This window comes from Leptodactylus fuscus, chromosome 4 (assembly GCF_031893055.1).
Source record: "Leptodactylus fuscus isolate aLepFus1 chromosome 4, aLepFus1.hap2, whole genome shotgun sequence".
NCBI lineage: Eukaryota > Metazoa > Chordata > Amphibia > Anura > Leptodactylidae > Leptodactylus > Leptodactylus fuscus.
In genome coordinates, this window is record NC_134268.1 from 162,498,639 (window position 1) to 162,514,539 (window position 15,901).

Sequence of the window (15,901 nt, forward strand, 5' to 3'; positions counted from 1 at the left end):
TTACCTGTTGGTAGTGCTGCACCATGCGGGAAAACTTTTTTGTAAACAACCTCCAACTTAACAGCTCTTGATGTAAAAAAATCCTGTTTGCCAACATTCATCTTCATGTTTTTTCTAAGGGATCTAAATTTTTGATAGGGTTTACCACAATCATTTTGTCTATTATTTTCTCTCTTCAGGAACAATTCTTATCTTCTCTAGTAATATGGGCAAGGCTTACAGTTTTGATTGGTCTGAGGAAAGAACATGGCTTTTGCCTTCTTGTTAGCCAATCCATTTTTAACCCAAAAAGTCTTCCAGGTTCAAAGTCTATAGAACACAGATTAGATAGATAGATAGATATATATTTTTTTTAACCTTAAAAAAGTTTTATTTGATTTTACAACAAAAATTAGTACATAACACAATCAGTCAAGAGGAAAGAAATAATCAATCACTGGTGGAATCGGCTGGGGGGGAGTGATTGGAGGGAAACAAGAAGGAGGGGAGGGTAGAAAACATCAACAAAATATGCAATAAACTAGGGAAAGGAGGGAAATGGGAGAGGGGGGTTGCTCCTGACACAGCAGGGCTACTAAGTTCATAAGTAACATTCACAATGAAACTGAATAGTAATATTGAACATAAAAGAGACAACAGGATAAGGTCACAGACATGAAGAAAGGTCTCCAGGGGAAGGAGCAGAAAACAAGGTCTGAAAGGCAGAAGAATAGTAAAAAGACATTCCACAACTGCCACACTTTCAGGTGGGTACTGTCATCCTGCCCGAGTCCTTCAACCCATACGCAGGCTCTCCTCAAGCCAATCCATCATGAGCAGGAAAGGGGGGCAGAGTTTGGGTAGACTTCCCATAGATTATATTTTGATGTAGCTTCCTCTGGGCACTGTTTTTACCATATGGCTCTTTTTGCTGCAATGGTAACTACTAGATTCTTTACGGCTATTCTCAAGGAAAGTCTGAAGAAAAATCTGCAACCAGTTTAAGTGAATAAAGTACTCCATTAGTTCTTCCCACGGAATGCCATCTTTGGTATCTCTACCCTGGATTAACCATAATCTTAGAGCCCTGGACATGGGAATGGCTGCCATGGCAGCTTCAGATAAAGTTGCTAGGGATAAATATGCATTTTTTTAGAAAAATGTCAGCTCTACGATTCTTTGAATCTGTGAGAAGATATGAATCATCTGCCGGAAAAAAATATTTTTTAGAGAAGTTTGCAACTGTTGGATCAACTCTGGCTGGCTCTTCCCAAGCTTCATATTCCCCAGGACCTAATTTGTACACTTTTTTTAAGCCTAGAACCAATCTCGCATCTTCTAGCGGAAAATTTCCATTCCATCTCCATAATGGATTTTAAGACTGGATGCCCTGGAAGGACTGTAGCCTTTCTCTTGGCGAAATAAAACAGACTCTCCTTGTTCAGGGTGGAGAGGACAGTCTGTCTTTTTTCTATTATTATTTTTAACATTTTTAATTTACTTAACAGAATTTTCTTTTCTAAATAAATAATTATTTTCAGAAATCACCATGTCTGAATCTGATTCTGATGTCTGAAGATCCCTCTCATAGGAATTAAGATAAAATAAGATAATCCTTTAATAGTCCCACCATGGGGAAATTTGGTGTGCTACAGCAGCATAGATAATCCAATGATATTATAAAATACAAAATACGAGTACAAAAAGCTCTACGATAGAGGCATTACAGTGACAGTAGGTACAGATAAAAAGAAAAAGTTAAAGAAGATAGTAGGAGGGATATCACAACTTCATAATCTTTCAGTTCTCTGTATGGAGTGATCTACGTTTAGCCCAGTGTTGATTGTACAGCCTAACCGCAGCAGGGAGGAAAGACTTCCGATAGTGCTCCTTCTCACACTTAGGATGAAGCAGTCGGTCACTGAAAGTACTGCCCAGTGCAGTCACGGTCTCATACATGGGATGGGAGTTATTCTCCAGCATGGAACTCACCATGGACAGTATCCTTCTATCATCCACCACCTGCACTGGGTCCAGGGGGATCCCCAGGACAGAGATGGCCCTTCTAATCAGCTTGACGAGTCTATTCCTATCCCTGGTTGATATGCTACTCCCCCAGCATGCCACTGCAAAGAAGATGGTTGATGCCTGGCACAGTTGAAAAAGGCTGTAAGAAGTGCCCCCAGGACTCGAAAGAATCTCAGCCTCCTAAGCAGGTAGAGCCTGCTGTGGAGCCCAGTCCAGCTTATTATTAAGGAGCACACCTAGGTACTTATAGCTGCTGACCCCTGGATATCCACTGGTATTGGAGCATATCTCCGCTTGCGAAAGTCCACCATCATCTCCTTGGTCTTCCCAGCATTAATCCTTAGGATTAATTAGAAAACTCAAACAGCTCAGCAAATTCTTGTTTGAATTCTTTAGATTTTTTCTTTCTAGACATATATGATTTAAGATCTGAGAAGAAGTTTTTTAGTCTCCTTATCAGTCATCTGTTCATCTTCAAAAACATACGTGCAAGCACTGAATATATTAGATGGATAATCCTCAGGAGACAGGTAAATACAGCAGATCTAGTCATGAGGCCTGGTAGGAGAGGCTTGACTCTGAGGTCAAATTATACATATGTCAGGCACATGGACATCAGGTAACAACTGCTGACATTAAACACAACTCCTAGTTTTCCTCTTACAGAGTTTTACATTGGTCACCTACAACACATAGAAGAGGACTCTTTTTAGAATAAAGACAAGAGGAGAGACACATAGTGCAGGAAAAGCCCCAGGAGGGCATTTTTACTTTAAATCTTTGAGGGTCCAGCTTGCCAGGCACAGCGTGCCAGCCCTCAGTCATCAAAAGGTTTAAAAGGGCGATCCCAGATTGGGAGCTCTGCCCCCATCGTGACGTCACATATCTATGTCATCAGAGGTCCTGTATTGGTTGCAATAGATACAGACCTGAGCAGGAATGGCAGCTATAGCTGCATGATGCAGCGTACCATGGCATATTTCTTCTTAGAATGATTTGCTAGAGCTATGGTAGACTTATCCACCTCCACCTGTTCCTTCTTACCGAACCTTTTCCTGCTCCTAACATCACCATGCCAAGCCATCACCCCCCAGCCCCAACCCCCCCCCCCGACACACACTTCAACTCATGGCTTTAAGGTGAAGTGCAAATTGAGTGCAACTGTAGCAAAAGCATAGCAAGTAGCCATGGGGCCATATAGCAAATATTACACAAGATACATGTACATATTCCAACTAATAAAATGTAGGTTTAATAACATGATAACATCCCAGCTTGTGAGGGGTTTACTTATATCCGTTATCCTGTAGCTAGTCACCTCTCCAATCAGAGTTGTCCAGAGGCTCCTCTCCAAAAATAGTTGAATGGTCAGCTTCTCTTAAGCTAACCATACACTTCAGAGAACTGTTGATTGAATTATTACTGAAGTAACAGCTTGACTAGTAAAATGGTCTAGTTGTGAGTGGAGACCCAACTTCCAACCACCCCCATGGTACCTACCACAGTAAAGACACTGACACTTGGGTTGGAAGAAAAGGTCACAGTGGCAATTTATTAAAACATAACCTTAAACACATTTTCCATAAATAACATAACATCTGCATCAAACACCAGAACTGTACCCCCCATACAAAGAGGAGTCTCTGAAGGCACCATCCCCACAACCGCCAACCAGTACACTTCGGTTATTACCTCCGGCCTTACTACACCTGGCCCAGGGGCACCCACACCAGAGTGTCAATCCATCCTGGGTACCCTGACCTCAGGACTTACCAACCAATCTGGTTCCCCAACCAGCATCCAAACTGTCAAGTGGGTGGAGTTAATCCCTTGGTCCTCCACCCCGTTTTGCCTCCATAGAACCCTCCTATGCACACTGCTATGACAAACCTAAAATTAAGGGAGAGCAGGTGGGAAAAACTTCCCTACAGCTTCTCCTGTCACTAATGATTCTCCCCCCTCCTTCCACATATGTTTATAACTTTCATTGCAACCCCACCTACTGTCCTTTATCTCACCCCTTCCCCTTAACTTGCCCTGTCTGCTCCTCATCCCATTTACAGTCATGTGCCCCTCTCCACTACCCCTTTGGGTCTGTTACCTGGTGCTGACTTTCTTGCAAGACTCCCCCATATAAATGGACACTTGACTCCACTTAGTAGTGCTTCTGTTCTGAATTTAAATATAGAAAAAGCTGCTGCCAGACTCCTCTCCCAGAACAAAATTATCAGACTTTTGAAATCCAACAGCCCAATCCTTATCTCCTCCGACACATTCCCTCCGCAGGCCCCCATACACATTAGATGGTTAGTCAAGCTGAAATTGGCAGATTCGACTGATAAACATTAGAGATGAGCGAACAGTGTTCTATCGAACTCATGTTCGATCGGATATTAGGCTGTTCGGCATGTTCGAATCGAATCGAACACCGCGTGGTAAAGTGCGCCATTACTCGATTCCCCTCCCACCTTCCCTGGCGCCTTTTTTGCTCCAATAACAGCGCAGGGTAGGTGGGACAGGAACTACGACACCGGTGACGTTGAGAAAAGTAGGCAAAACCCATTGGCTGCCGAAAACATGTGACCTCTAATTTAAAAGAACAGCGCCGCCCAGGTTCGCGTCATTCTGAGCTTGCAATTCACCGAGGACGGAGGTTTCCGTCCAGCTAGCTAGGGCTTAGATTCTGGGTAGGCAGGGACAGGCTAGGATAGGAAGGAGAAGACAACCACAACAGCTCTTGTAAGAGCTAAATTCCAGGGAGAAGCTTGTCAGTGTAACGTGGCACTGACGGGCTCAATCGCCGCAACCCAGCTTTCCCAGGATCCTGAATGGAATACACTGTCAGTGTATTCCCGTATACCCGATATATACCCCGATACCCGTTCCAACGGTGTGCCCCCCCACCTTCACCCCAGAAATACCCTGCAAGTCCCCTAGCAATAGAATTGGGGCTATATACACCCACAATTTTTACTACTGGTATACAGTGCCATTGTCTGACTGGGAATTCAAAGAATATATTGGGGTTATAAATACCCTCATTTCTTGCTACTGCCATATAGTGCCAGTTTCTGACTGGTAATTCAAAGAATATACTGGGGTTACGTGCACCCACAATTTTTACTACTGGTATACAGTGCCATTGTCTGACTGGGAATTCAAAGAATATATTGGGGTTATAAATACCCTCATTTCTTGCTACTGCCATATAGTGCCAGTTTCTGACTGGTAATTCAAAGAATATATTGGGGTTACGTGCACCCACAATTTTTACTACTGGTATACAGTGCCATTGTCTGACTGGGAATTCAAAGAATATATTGGGAATACAAATACCCTCATTTCTTGCTACTGCCATATAGTGCCAGTGTCTGACTGGGAATTCAAAGAATATATTGGGGTTACGTGCACCCACAATTTTTACTACTGGTATACAGTGCCATTGTCTGACTGGGAATTCAAAGAATATATTGGGAATACAAATACCCTCATTTCTTGCTACTGCCATATAGTGCCAGTTTCTGACTGGTAATTCAAAGAATATATTGGGGTTACGTGCACCCACAATTTTTACTACTGGTATACAGTGCCATTGTCTGACTGGGAATTCAAAGAATATATTGGGGTTATAAATACCCTCATTTCTTGCTACTGCCATATAGTGCCAGTTTCTGACTGGTAATTCAAAGAATATATTGGGGTTACGTGCACCCACAATTTTTACTACTGGTATACAGTGCCATTGTCTGACTGGGAATTCAAAGAATATATTGGGAATACAAATACCCTCATTTCTTGCTACTGCCATATAGTGCCAGTGTCTGACTGGGAATTCAAAGAATATATTGGGGTTACGTGCACCCACAATTTTTACTACTGGTATACAGTGCCATTGTCTGACTGGGAATTCAAAGAATATATTGGGAATACAAATACCCTCATTTCTTGCTACTGCCATATAGTGCCAGTGTCTGACTGGGAATTCAAAGAATATATTGGGGTTACGTGCACCCACAATTTTTACTACTGGTATACAGTGCCATTGTCTGACTGGGAATTCAAAGAATATATTGGGAATACAAATACCCTCATTTCTTGCTACTGCCATATAGTGCCAGTTTCTGACTGGTAATTCAAAGAATATATTGGGGTTACGTGCACCCACAATTTTTACTACTGGTATACAGTGCCATTGTCTGACTGGGAATTCAAAGAATATATTGGGGTTATAAATACCCTCATTTCTTGCTACTGCCATATAGTGCCAGTTTCTGACTGGTAATTCAAAGAATATATTGGGGTTACGTGCACCCACAATTTTTACTACTGGTATACAGTGCCATTGTCTGACTGGGAATTCAAAGAATATATTGGGAATACAAATACCCTCATTTCTTGCTACTGCCATATAGTGCCAGTGTCTGACTGGGAATTCAAAGAATATATTGGGGTTACGTGCACCCACAATTTTTACTACTGGTATACAGTGCCATTGTCTGACTGGGAATTCAAAGAATATATTGGGAATACAAATACCCTCATTTCTTGCTACTGCCATATAGTGCCAGTTTCTGACTGGTAATTCAAAGAATATATTGGGGTTACGTGCACCCACAATTTTTACTACTGGTATACAGTGCCATTGTCTGACTGGGAATTCAAAGAATATATTGGGAATACAAATACCCTCATTTCTTGCTACTGCCATATAGTGCCAGTTTCTGACTGGTAATTCAAAGAATATATTGTGGTTACGTGCACCCACAATTTTTACTACTGGTATACAGTGCCATTGTCTGACTGGGAATTCAAAGAATATATTGGGAATACAAATACCCTCATTTCTTGCTACTGCCATATAGTGCCAGTGTCTGACTGGGAATTCAAAGAATATATTGGGGTTACGTGCACCCACAATTTTTACTACTGGTATACAGTGCCATTGTCTGACTGGGAATTCAAAGAATATATTGGGAATACAAATACCCTCATTTCTTGCTACTGCCATATAGTGCCAGTGTCTGACTGGGAATTCAAAGAATATATTGGGGTTACGTGCACCCACAATTTTTACTACTGGTATACAGTGCCATTGTCTGACTGGGAATTCAAAGAATATATTGGGGTTATAAATACCCTCATTTCTTGCTACTGCCATATAGTGCCAGTTTCTGACTGGTAATTCAAAGAATATATTGTGGTTACGTGCACCCACAATTTTTACTACTGGTATACAGTGCCATTGTCTGACTGGGAATTCAAAGAATATATTGGGAATACAAATACCCTCATTTCTTGCTACTGCCATATAGTGCCAGTGTCTGACTGGGAATTCAAAGAATATATTGGGGTTACGTGCACCCACAATTTTTACTACTGGTATACAGTGCCATTGTCTGACTGGGAATTCAAAGAATATATTGGGGTTATAAATACCCTCATTTCTTGCTACTGCCATATAGTGCCAGTTTCTGACTGGTAATTCAAAGAATATATTGGGGTTACGTGCACCCACAATTTTTACTACTGGTATACAGTGCCATTGTCTGACTGGGAATTCAAAGAATATATTGGGAATACAAATACCCTCATTTCTTGCTACTGCCATATAGTGCCAGTGTCTGACTGGGAATTCAAAGAATATATTGGGGTTACGTGCACCCACAATTTTTACTACTGGTATACAGTGCCATTGTCTGACTGGGAATTCAAAGAATATATTGGGAATACAAATACCCTCATTTCTTGCTACTGCCATATAGTGCCAGTGTCTGACTGGGAATTCAAAGAATATATTGGGGTTACGTGCACCCACAATTTTTACTACTGGTATACAGTGCCATTGTCTGACTGGGAATTCAAAGAATATATTGGGGTTATAAATACCCTCATTTCTTGCTACTGCCATATAGTGCCAGTTTCTGACTGGTAATTCAAAGAATATATTGTGGTTACGTGCACCCACAATTTTTACTACTGGTATACAGTGCCATTGTCTGACTGGGAATTCAAAGAATATATTGGGAATACAAATACCCTCATTTCTTGCTACTGCCATATAGTGCCAGTGTCTGACTGGGAATTCAAAGAATATATTGGGGTTACGTGCACCCACAATTTTTACTACTGGTATACAGTGCCATTGTCTGACTGGGAATTCAAAGAATATATTGGGAATACAAATACCCTCATTTCTTGCTACTGCCATATAGTGCCAGTGTCTGACTGGGAATTCAAAGAATATATTGGGGTTACGTGCACCCACAATTTTTACTACTGGTATACAGTGCCATTGTCTGACTGGGAATTCAAAGAATATATTGGGGTTATAAATACCCTCATTTCTTGCTACTGCCATATAGTGCCAGTTTCTGACTGGTAATTCAAAGAATATATTGTGGTTACGTGCACGCACAATTTTTACTACTGGTATACAGTGCCATTGTCTGACTGGGAATTCAAAGAATATATTGGGAATACAAATACCCTCATTTCTTGCTACTGCCATATAGTGCCAGTGTCTGACTGGGAATTCAAAGAATATATTGGGGTTACGTGCACCCACAATTTTTACTACTGGTATACAGTGCCATTGTCTGACTGGGAATTCAAAGAATATATTGGGAATACAAATACCCTCATTTCTTGCTACTGCCATATAGTGCCAGTTTCTGACTGGTAATTCAAAGAATATGTTGTGGTTACGTGCACCCACAATTTTTACTACTGGTATACAGTGCCATTGTCTGACTGGGAATTCAAAGAATATATTGGGAATACAAATACCCTCATTTCTTGCTACTGCCATATAGTGCCAGTGTCTGACTGGGAATTCAAAGAATATATTGGGGTTACGTGCACCCACAATTTTTACTACTGGTATACAGTGCCATTGTCTGACTGGGAATTCAAAGAATATATTGGGAATACAAATACCCTCATTTCTTGCTACTGCCATATAGTGCCAGTTTCTGACTGGTAATTCAAAGAATATATTGGGGTTACGTGCACCCACAATTTTTACTACTGGTATACAGTGCCATTGTCTGACTGGGAATTCAAAGAATATATTGGGAATACAAATACCCTCATTTCTTGCTACTGCCATATAGTGCCAGTTTCTGACTGGTAATTCAAAGAATATATTGGGGTTACGTGCACCCACAATTTTTACTACTGGTATACAGTGCCATTGTCTGACTGGGAATTCAAAGAATATATTGGGAATACAAATACCCTCATTTCTTGCTACTGCCATATAGTGCCAGTGTCTGACTGGGAATTCAAAGAATATATTGGGGTTACGTGCACCCACAATTTTTACTACTGGTATACAGTGCCATTGTCTGACTGGGAATTCAAAGAATATATTGGGAATACAAATACCCTCATTTCTTGCTACTGCCATATAGTGCCAGTGTCTGACTGGGAATTCAAAGAATATATTGGGGTTACGTGCACCCACAATTTTTACTACTGGTATACAGTGCCATTGTCTGACTGGGAATTCAAAGAATATATTGGGGTTATAAATACCCTCATTTCTTGCTACTGCCATATAGTGCCAGTTTCTGACTGGTAATTCAAAGAATATATTGTGGTTACGTGCACCCACAATTTTTACTACTGGTATACAGTGCCATTGTCTGACTGGGAATTCAAAGAATATATTGGGAATACAAATACCCTCATTTCTTGCTACTGCCATATAGTGCCAGTGTCTGACTGGGAATTCAAAGAATATATTGGGGTTACGTGCACCCACAATTTTTACTACTGGTATACAGTGCCATTGTCTGACTGGGAATTCAAAGAATATATTGGGAATACAAATACCCTCATTTCTTGCTACTGCCATATAGTGCCAGTTTCTGACTGGTAATTCAAAGAATATATTGTGGTTACGTGCACCCACAATTTTTACTACTGGTATACAGTGCCATTGTCTGACTGGGAATTCAAAGAATATATTGGGAATACAAATACCCTCATTTCTTGCTACTGCCATATAGTGCCAGTGTCTGACTGGGAATTCAAAGAATATATTGGGGTTACGTGCACCCACAATTTTTACTACTGGTATACAGTGCCATTGTCTGACTGGGAATTCAAAGAATATATTGGGGTTATAAATACCCTCATTTCTTGCTACTGCCATATAGTGCCAGTTTCTGACTGGTAATTCAAAGAATATATTGTGGTTACGTGCACCCACAATTTTTACTACTGGTATACAGTGCCATTGTCTGACTGGGAATTCAAAGAATATATTGGGAATACAAATACCCTCATTTCTTGCTACTGCCATATAGTGCCAGTGTCTGACTGGGAATTCAAAGAATATATTGGGGTTACGTGCACCCACAATTTTTACTACTGGTATACAGTGCCATTGTCTGACTGGGAATTCAAAGAATATATTGGGAATACAAATACCCTCATTTCTTGCTACTGCCATATAGTGCCAGTTTCTGACTGGTAATTCAAAGAATATATTGTGGTTACGTGCACCCACAATTTTTACTACTGGTATACAGTGCCATTGTCTGACTGGGAATTCAAAGAATATATTGGGAATACAAATACCCTCATTTCTTGCTACTGCCATATAGTGCCAGTGTCTGACTGGGAATTCAAAGAATATATTGGGGTTACGTGCACCCACAATTTTTACTACTGGTATACAGTGCCATTGTCTGACTGGGAATTCAAAGAATATATTGGGAATACAAATACCCTCATTTCTTGCTACTGCCATATAGTGCCAGTTTCTGACTGGTAATTCAAAGAATATATTGTGGTTACGTGCACCCACAATTTTTACTACTGGTATACAGTGCCATTGTCTGACTGGGAATTCAAAGAATATATTGGGAATACAAATACCCTCATTTCTTGCTACTGCCATATAGTGCCAGTTTCTGACTGGTAATTCAAAGAATATATTGGGGTTACGTGCACCCACAATTTTTACTACTGGTATACAGTGCCATTGTCTGACTGGGAATTCAAAGAATATATTGGGAATACAAATACCCTCATTTCTTGCTACTGCCATATAGTACCAGTTTCTGACTGGTAATTCAAAGAATATATTGGGGTTACGTGCACCCACAATTTTTACTACTGGTATACAGTGCCAATTTCTAACTAGGAATTCAAAATGCGCAAGGCTCCCGGAAAGGGACGTGGACGAGGCCGTGGGCGAGGTCGGGGGAATGGTTCTGGGGAGCAAGGTAGCAGTGAAGCCACAGGGCGTCCCGTGCCTACTCCTGTGGGGTTGCTTGCCACATTAACTTAACTGCAGGGTACAAACCTTAGTAGGCCCGAGAACCAGGAACAGGTCTTGCAATGGCTGTCAGAGAACGCTTACAGCACATTGTCCAGCAGCCAGTCAGACTCTGCCTCCTCTCCTCCTATTACCCAACAGTCTTGTCTTCCTTCCTCCCAAAATTCCGAAGCTTTACAGAACAATAACCCAAACTGTCCCTGCTCCCCAGAGCTGTTCTCCGCTCCTTTCATTGTCCCTCAACCTGCCTCTCCACGTCACGATTCCACGAACCTAACAGAGGAGCATCTGTGTCCAGATGCTCAAACACTAGAGTCTCCTCCATCTCCGTTCGATTTGGTGGTGGATGACCAGCAACCCACCCTCATCGACGATGATGTGACGCAGTTGCCGTCAGGGCATCCAGTTGACCGGCGCATTGTGCGGGAGGAGGAGATGAGACAGGAGTTGGAAGAGGAAGTGGTGGATGATGAGGACACTGACCCGACCTGGACAGGGGGGATGTCAAGCGGGGAAAGTAGTGTGGATGTTGAGGCAGGTGCAGCACCAAAAAGGGTAGCTAGAGGCAGAGGCAGAGGTCAGCAGCTTAGGCGAAGCCAGGCCACACCCGGAATCTCCCAAGATGTTCCAGTTCGTACCCAGCCCCGAAAAACTCCCACCTCGAGGGCACGTTTCTCGAAGGTGTGGAGTTTTTTCAAGGAATGCGCCGAGGACAGATATAGTGTTATCTGCACAATTTGCCTCTCGAAATTGATTAGGGGCTCTGAGAAGAGCAACCTGTCCACCACTTCAATGCGCCGTCATTTGGAATCCAAGCACTGGAATCAGTGGCAGGCAGCAACGGCAGGACAAAGGCCGCCTGCCGTTCACGCCACTGCCACTGCCTCTGCCACTGCCTCTGCCACTGCCACTGCTGACTGTGCTGGCGATGCACTCCAGAGGACGAGCCAGGACACCACTTCATCTGCCTCCGCCACTTTGTTGACTTCTACCTCATCCTCCCCTGGTCCTGTCTTATCTCCTTCTCCTGCACCATCAAAGGCACCATCAGGCGTTTCTTTACAACAACCCACCATCTCTCAGACATTGGAGCGGCGGCAGAAATACACTGCTAACCACGCACACGCGCAAGCCTTGAACGCCAACATCACTAAACTGCTGGCCCAGGAGATGTTGGCGTTCCGGCTTGTTGAAACTCCCGCCTTCCTGGACCTGATGGCAACTGCGGCACCTCGCTATGCCGTCCCTAGCCGTCACTACTTCTCCCGGTGTGCCGTCCCCGCCTTGCACCAGCACGTGTCACTCAACATCAGGCGGGCCCTTAGTTCCGCGCTTTGCACAAAGGTCCACTTGACCACCGACGCGTGGACAAGTGCATGCGGACAGGGACGCTACATTTCACTGACGGCACACTGGGTGAATGTAGTTGAGGCTGGGACTGCTTCCCAAACTGGCCCGGTGTACCTCGTCTCCCCGCCTAACATTCCTGGCAGGGACACGAGAAGAACACCCCCCTCCTCCTCCTCCTCTACCGCCTCCTCCTCCGCCACCGCCTCCGCCACCGCCTCCTCCTCCGCTGTTAGATTGACCCCAGCTACGAGTTGGAAACGTTGCAGCACTGGCGTTGGTAGACGTCAGCAGGCTGTGCTGAAGCTGATCAGCTTGGGGGACAGACAGCACACTGCCTCCGAGGTGAGGGATGCCCTCCTCGATGAGACGGCAATATGGTTTGAGCCGCTGCACCTGGGCCCAGGCATGGTCGTTTGTGATAACGGCCGGAACCTGGTAGCAGCTCTGGAGCTTGCCGGACTCCAACATGTTCCATGCCTGGCCCACGTCTTCAACCTAGTGGTGCAACGTTTCCTAAAGAGCTACCCCAATGTTCCAGAGCTACTGGTGAAAGTGCGGCGCATGTGCGCCCACTTTCGCAAGTCGACAGTAGCCGCTGCTAGCTTAAAATCTCTCCAGCAACGCCTGCATGTGCCACAACACCGGCTTTTGTGCGACGTCCCCACACGCTGGAACTCAACGTTTCAGATGTTGAATAGAGTGGTTGAGCAGCAGAGACCTTTGATGGAATACCAGCTACAAAACCCTAGGGTGCCACAAAGTCAGCTGCCTCAGTTTCACATCCATGAGTGGCCATGGATGAGAGACCTTTGTGACATCCTACGGGTCTTTGAGGAGTCCACAAGGAGGGTGAGCTCTGAGGATGCGATGGTGAGCCTTACAATCCCGCTCTTGTGTGTTCTGAGAGAATCCCTGATTGACATCAGGGATAACTCAGATCACACAGAGGAGTTAGGGATAGCATCCGATCCGTCACAGCTGGAGAGTAGGTCCACACATCTGTCCGCTTCACTGCGTTTAATGGAGGAGGAGGAGGAGGAGGAGGAGGAAGAAGAGTTGTCCGATGATGTGATGGTGATACAGGAGGCTTCCGGGCAACTTCGAATCGTCCCATTGTTGCAGCGCGGATGGGTAGACATGGAGGATGAGGAGGAAATGGAGATTGAACTTTCCGGTGGGGCCAGAGGAGTCATGCCAACTAACACTGTGGCAGACATGGCTGAGTTCATGTTGGGGTGCTTTACAACCGACAAGCGTATTGTCAAAATCATGGAGGACAACCAGTACTGGATCTTTGCTATCCTTGACCCCCGGTATAAAAACAACATCTCGTCTTTTATTCCGGTAGAGGGGAGGGCCAATCGCATCAATGCTTGCCACAGGCAATTGGTGCAGAATATGATGGAGATGTTTCCAGCATGTGACGTTGGCGGCAGGGAGGGCAGTTCCTCCAGTAGGCAACCAAGTTCTCACCGGTCCACACAAACGAGGGGCACACTGTCTAAGGTCTGGGACACCTTGATGGCACCCCCTCGCCAAAGTGCCGCCACGGAGGGTCCTAGTGTCACCAGGCGTGAGAAGTATAGGCGCATGTTGCGGGAATACCTTTCCGACCACAGCCCTGTCCTCTCCGACCCCTCTGCGCCCTACACGTATTGGGTGTCGAAGTTGGACCTGTGGCTTGAACTTGCCCTATATGCCTTGGAGGTGCTGTCCTGTCCTGCCGCCAGCGTCCTATCTGAGGGGGTGTTCAGTGCAGCCGGTGGCATCATCACTGACAAGCGCACCCGTCTGTCAGCTGAGAGTGCCGACCGGCTCACTTTGATAAAAATGAACCACCACTGGGTAGAGCCGTCATTTTTGTGCCCACCTGTGTAAAGCACCCCAACATGAAACTCCATGTCTGTACTCAACCTCTCCAATTCCTCCGCATCCTCATACTCATCCACCATAAGCGTTGCACAATTCTGCTAATACTAGGCTCCCTCCACCCTGATTTCCCCCAACTCTGCTGGTTAGAGGCTCCCTCCACCCTGATTTCCACCAACTCTGCTGGTTAGAGGCTCCCTCCACCATGAATTTGCCCAAACTGGGCTGTTTATAGGCTCCCTCCACCATGAATTGGTCCAAACTGGGGTTTTTAGAGGCTCCCTCCACCATGAATTGGTCCAAACTGGGCTGTTTAGCGGCTCCCTCCACCATTAATTGGTCCAAACTGGGCTGGTTAGAGGCTCCCTCCACCATGAATTTGCCCAAACTGGGCTGTTTAGAGGCTCCCTCCACCATGAATTTGCCCAAACTGGGCTGGTTAGAGGCTCCCTCCACCATGAATTGGTCCAAACTGGGGTTTTTAGAGGCTCCCTCCACCATGAATTGGTCCAAACTTGGCTGTTTAGAGGCTCCCTCCACCATTAATTGGTCCAAACTGGGCTGGTTAGAGGCTCCCTCCACCATGAATTTGCCCAAACTGGGCTGGTTAGAGGCTCCCTCCACCATGAATTGGTCCAAACTGGGGTTTTTAGAGGCTCCCTCCACCATGAATTGGTCCAAACTTGGCTGTTTAGAGGCTCCCTCCACCATTAATTGGTCCAAACTGGGCTGGTTAGAGGCTCCCTCCACCATGAATTGGTCCAAACTGGGGTTTTTAGAGGCTCCCTCCACCATGAATTGGTCCAAACTTGGCTGTTTAGAGGCTCCCTCCACCATTAATTGGTCCAAACTGGGCTGGTTAGAGGCTCCCTCCACCATGAATTGGTCCAAACTGGGGTTTTTAGAGGCTCCCTCCACCATGAATTGGTCCAAACTGGGCTGTTTAGCGGCTCCCTCCACCATTAATTGGTCCAAACTGGGCTGGTTAGAGGCTCCCTCCACCATGAATTTGCCCAAACTGGGCTGGTTAGAGGCTCCCTCCACCATGAATTGGTCCAAACTGGGCTGTTTAGCGGCTCCCTCCACCATTAATTGGTCCAAACTGGGCTGGTTAGAGGCTCCCTCCACCATGAATTTGCCCAAACTGGGCTGGTTAGAGGCTCCCTCCACCATGAATTGGTCCAAACTGGGGTTTTTAGAGGCTCCCTCCACCATGAATTGGTCCAAACTTGGCTGTTTAGAGGCTCCCTCCACCATTAATTGGTCCAAACTGGGCTGGTTAGAGGCTCCCTCCACCATGAATTGGTCCAAACTGGGTTTTTTAGAGGCTCCCTCCACCATGAATTTGCCCAAACTGGGCTGTTTAGAGGCTCCCTCCACCATGAA